This window comes from Capra hircus, chromosome 16, assembly GCF_001704415.2.
Source record: "Capra hircus breed San Clemente chromosome 16, ASM170441v1, whole genome shotgun sequence".
In the NCBI taxonomy this organism is placed as follows: Eukaryota; Metazoa; Chordata; class Mammalia; order Artiodactyla; family Bovidae; genus Capra; species Capra hircus.
In genome coordinates this window covers 3,161,967-3,167,979 of record NC_030823.1, presented here as the reverse complement: position 1 = coordinate 3,167,979, position 6,013 = coordinate 3,161,967, and positions in this window count along the sequence as shown.

Here is a 6,013-nt window from a genome sequence, read left to right as displayed (position 1 = left end):
CGTAGCAGTGAAATACACATATCACCATGTGTAAAACAGGTGGCTGGTGGGAAGCCGCTGCATAACACAAGGAGCTCAGCCTGGTGCTCTGTGACAACTCAGAGGGGTGAGATGGTGGCTGGGGTGAGGGGGGCTCCAGACGGAGGGAATATATGCTTACTGATTCATGTTGTACAGCAGAAACCAAAACAACGCTGTAAAGCAATTATCCTCCAACTAAATAATTATTTTTTAAAAGTCAGCAAATAAGAAGTATTGATGAGGATGCGGAGAAAAGGAACTCTTGTGCACTGTTGGTGGGAATGCAAGCTGGGGGAGCACCGTGGGAAATAGAATGCAGCTTCCTCAGCAAACAGAACGACCACACGATCCAGCAATGCCTGTCCTGGACACGTGTCCAGAGAAAGGGAGAACACTGATCAGGAAGGGGACACACACTCCTACGTTCACTGCAGCACCATCGACAATCGGCAAGATACGGAAGCAACCCAAGTGTCCGTCATTAGACGAATGCGTAAAATAGGTGTGGTGTGTGTACCTACAATGGAACACGTGTGCCTGCATGCTAAGTCACTTCAGTCGTGTCCGACTCTTTTGACCCTACAGACAGTAGCCCACCTGGCTGCTCTGTCTGTGGGATTCTCCAGAAAAGAATACTGGAGTGGGTTGCCATGGCCTCCTCCAGTGCATCTTCCTGACCCAGGGATCGAACCCTCACCTCTTATGTCTCCTGCATTGGCAGGCAGGGTCTTTACCACTGGCACCACCTGGGAAGCCCACCGCGGAATATACTCAGCCATAAAAAAGAACGAACTCTTGCCACGTGCAACAACAGGAACAGACTTAGTGAAATGATAAGCCAGACAGAGAAAGACAAATACTACATGATTTTACTTATATGCGGAGTGGAAAAAACAAGTGAACCAACATGAAAGAGTCACAGATAGAGAGGACTAACAGGTGGTTGCCAGACGAGAACAGACAAATAAACGAGGGACCCTGCGGTACAGATTTCCAGTTAAAAGTAAGTGAATCACAGGTATGGAAGGCAGTGTGGGGAATACGATTGTATATAGGATCTTTGTATGGTAATGGAGGGTAACTATATTTATTATGGTGATCATTTTGAAATGTAAAGAAATATCAAATCACTATGCTATGTAATGGGCTTCCCTGGAAGCTCAGCTGTAAAAAAAAAAATCTGCCTGCAATGCAGGAGACCCCGGTTCTATTCCTGGGCTGAGAGGATCGCCAGAAGGGATAGGCTACCCATTCCAGTATTCTTGGGCTTCCCTGGTGGCTCAGCTAGTAAAGAGTCTGCCTGCATTGCGGGAGACCTGGGTTCGATCCCTGGGTTGGGATATCCCCCAGAGGAGGGTGGCAACCCACTCTAGCATTCTTGCCTGGAGGAGCCTGGTGGGCTACAATCAATTCATGGAGTTGCCAAGAGTTGGACATGACTGAGCTCCTAAGTACACAGCGTGTGCTATGTGACAGGAACGGTTAGTGCTGTAGGTCAGTTACATTTCAAAAACAAACTCGGAAAGAGATCAGATTTGTAACTACCAGAGGCAGTGGCAGGTGGGGTGCGGATTGGATGAGGGCAGTCAAAAAATGCAAACTTGCAGTTATAAGAGACATAAATGCTAGGAAAGTAACGTACAAAATGATAAATATAATTAACACTGCTGTACGTTATAATTGGAGAAGGAAATGGCAACCTGCTGCAGTATTCTTGTCTGGAAAATTTCATGGACAGAGGAGCCTGATGGGCTAAGTCCACGGGATTGCAAAAAGTTGGGCATGGCTGAACTCACACACACACACACACACACACACACACACACACACACACACACGTTATAATACATATGAAGGTTGTTACAAGAGTAAGTAAATTCTAAGTTTTCATCACAAGTTTGTTTCTATTTCTTTCATTTTGTATCTATATGAGATGATGGTTATTCACTAAACTTATTATTGTAATAATTTCATGATGTACATGGCAGACCATTATGCTGTACACCTGAAATTTATAGTGATGCATGTCACTGCTATCTTGATGGAACTGGAAGGGCTAAAAAGGACCTCTGGCTGTGGTCAGAGGGAGACATGACTATAGAAAGATGTCAGAGAAACGCACCTTTGCTGGCTTTGAAGAGGACGGAAGGGGCCCTGAGCCCAAGAACGTGGGCAGCCTCTAGAAGCTGGAAAAGCAGGCTAACAGATTCTCCTCTAGAGCCTCTAGAAACTCCCTTCTGACACCTGGCTTTTAACCCAGAGAAACCCAGATCAAACCTCAGGTATACAGAACTATAAAAATTTGGCTTGTTTTAAGCCCCTGCATCTGTGGTCATTTGTTACAGCAGCAATTGAAAACTAATAAAGTAACACAGTCACGATTCAAAATTCAAACAGTGCCAGAAGATGTACAATGGCAAGCCTCCTTCTCACGCTGCCCCTCCTCATCCAGTTCCCCTTCCAAAAAGCACCCGGTGCTACAGGCCTCAAGGGACCCTGGCCCGCAGGGCTTGAGGCAGGATTTCAATTTTCCTCCCGGAAGTTGAAGTCACGATACGGCTGCGAGAGCGCTGAATCCTAACCACTAGAGCACCAGGGGCCAGTGGCTATTGACAAGAAATAAATTCCCACAAAGAGAAGGAAAGTAGTGAAGCGTTTATCAGGAGGAAAGGGGATGTGTGCGGCTGGAAACACGGGCAGGCGCAGAGAGCGAGCCGCGCCCTTGTGGTAGGTAGTCACTCCTGCGGAGCATTTCTTCCAGGTTGCCTTTGGCCAGTCATCCTGCTTTGCCTGGTTCTGAGTCCATATTTGGTTTATCTCAGGATTCTCTCATGTGTGTGCACGCATCTCTCAGCCAAGATGGATTCTAGCAAAGAGACCTACGGGTGGTTGACATCACTCCCTTTTGGACCTCCAAGGAGCCTTTCTGTGCACGCATAGTCGGGAAGGTCTCCTTGACCGCGAGAATGAGAAATACACGGCCTCTGTCTTTTATCTGTGCAGGGCTCAGTTCCTCTCTCACTCCTGCTGTTTGGGTGGATCTGTCCACAGGGGACAAACTCTGGCTGCTCAGCCTAGTGCCCATCCATCTCCTGCTTCACCACCAACTTTCTGGTATATCTTTCCAGAGGTATTTTATGCATACATAAACAAATGGGACTATATGTACCTTCCCCCTTTTATTATATACCAATGGTAGTATACTGTGAGTACTGGTAAGGCATTTTTTTTTTAACCCAAAAATATATACTAGAGATTGTCCTTTGGTGCTTTTTCATTGTTATTCTGGTTCCACAGCATTCCATTGCATAGATACACCATAAGTATTCAGACACTCTCTTTTTGATGCCTGCTCCCAAGCTTTCCGAGCACAAACAATGCTCAATGGAAAAAAATCCGCGAAAAACAAAACCCCTCAGCTAGCAGCACTGTGCCCAGAACTAAGTACATCTCCGCTACACATTCCAGGCGCCATCCTAGGCGCTCCCTTTCCTCCGTCCCCGTCGAGCTCAGCGTCGCATCCTACGAATGCTGTCTCCACTCCTTTCCTAGCGCTCCGTCCCCCTCTGTCCCACACCACTGTCATCTGGGCCAGCGCAGTGGGAGTTAGGCACGGAAGACCCTCCACTGCTCAGCTTGCATCTTGCCCTCTAGGGGAAGAGCTCTCTGAGGGCCCTGATTTCTTGTCTCCGAAAGCGGGTCAGTAGGACTGGGTGTCCGGATTTTTGTGTGGATAAATGAAGGGTATTTGCCAAGACTTTCGTGATGGGGCTCCACTGGGAGGCTCTCAGACACAAGAAGCTGGTTACACCTGAAAGGAAGATTAGACGAGCATCTCTTTCATATATAAATTTGTTTATTTATGGCTGTGTTGGGTCTCCGTTGCTGGGGGCAGGCTTTGCTCTAGTGGCAGTGAATGGGGGCTACTCTCTAGTTGCCATGCTCGGGCATCTCGTTGAAGTGGCTTCTGTTTATTTTTATCTTTTCTTAATATATATATTTTATTGAAGTACAGTTGACTTACAGTGTTTCAGGTGCCCAGCAAGGAGATTCAGTTATATGTATACACATATATTATTTTTGAAATTATTTTCCATTATAGGTTATCATGGGACTTCCCTATAGCTCAGATGGTAAAGAATCTGCCTGCAGTACAGGAGACCCAGGTTCAGTCCCTGGATCAGGAAGATCCCCTGGAGAAGGAAATGGCAATCCACTTCAGTACTATTGCCTGGAGAATCCCACAGACAGAAGAACCTGGCAGGCTACAGTCTCTGGGGTCACAAAGAGTCAGACACGACTAAGCGACTAACACGCATCAGCTTTTGCAAGACAGTGACTGTAGTTCCCTCTGCTGTATAATAAACCTCTGTTGCTTGTTGCATATCTATTTTTTTTTTAAAACTAGAAATCTAGCATTCTATTTAAGCTAAGTAAAAAAAGTGGAATCAAAATGTCATTAATATTTTAGCTAGGCAAAAACTCTCAAGTTTTCTAAAATACATACATTAAACACACTATTTACATATATATGCAAAAGCTTTTCTGCTGTGCTTGATAAAGACTTGAGAAAGGACATTTGAAAAAGGGAAGGAAATTGGAAATCATAAACTAAATGAAGTGGGGATACTAAGTGTGAAATTAAGTGAACCAAACTACATAGAAGTAAAAGATCAGCATATAACCCAGTTGTTTTTAGACATGGCTGCTCATTAGAAACATATTTGGAGATGTGGAGAAAAAAAGCAATACCTGGGTATTTTTCAAAAAAGTCCAAGCTAATTTTGATATGCATCTGAATTTTAAAAAGTGATTACAGGTTTTTCTATTAAATGTTAGTTTTAGTGATATAGAATTTTATCATTTTCTGTTGACCAGTCATGGTACAATGGTATTAACTGAATAATAGTTACATAATCACAATAGTAAAAGATGTTTATCAGTTGATGGGGGACACGTGTACACCCATGGCTGATTCATGTCAATGTATGGCAAAAACCACTACAATATTGTAAAGTAATTAGCCTCCAATTAAAATAAATTAATTTTTTAAAAAGAAAGAAAGATAATTATAATTGTAGGCCATTATGGAAAGATGATTAACCTAACAATATAAAAAAATTACATACAACTTGGGGGGTTAAGTATAGCGGTGTGGTAAGTGGTGGTGCATATACGCACGTTTTCATCAACCCAGCCACTCTGTGTCTTTTGGTTGGTGCATTTAATCCACTTACATTTAGGTAATGATTGATGTGTAAGATCCTATTGCCATTTTCTTCATTGTCCTGAGTTTACTTTGCGCAGGTCTTTTCCTTCTCTTGTATTTCCTGTCTAGAGAAGTTCCTTTAGCATTTGTTGTAAAGTTGGTCTGGAGGTGCTGAATCCTCTCAGCTTTTGCTTGTCTGAAAAGCTTTTGATTTCTCCATCAAATCTGAAATAGAGTCTTGCTGAGTAGAATATTCTTGGTTGTAGGTTCTTCCCTTTCATCGCTTTGAATGTATGATGCCTTTCCTTTCTGGCTTGAAGAGTCTCTGTTGAAAAGCCAGCTGATGGCCTGATGGGAGTTCCCTTGTATGTTATGTCATTGTTCCCTTGTTGCTTTTAATATTTTATGTTCACCTTTCATTTTTGTCAGTTTGATTACTATATGGCTCAGTGTGTTCCTCCTTGGGTTTATCCTGCCTGGGACTCTCTGCTTCCCAGACTTAGTTGACTATTTCCTTTCCCATGTTTGGGAAGTTTTCAGCTATTATCCCTTCAAATATTTTCTCAGGTCCTTCTCTCTCTCTCTTCTCCTTCTGAGACGCCTATAATGGAAATGTTGCTGCATTTGATGTTGTCCCAGACGTCTCTTAGGCTGTCTTCATTTCTTTTCATTCTTTTTTCTATATTCTGTGCTACGGCAGTGATTTCCACCATTCCATCCTTCAGGTCACTTGTCCTTTCTTCTACTTCAGTTATTCTGTTATTGATTCCTTCTGGTGTATTA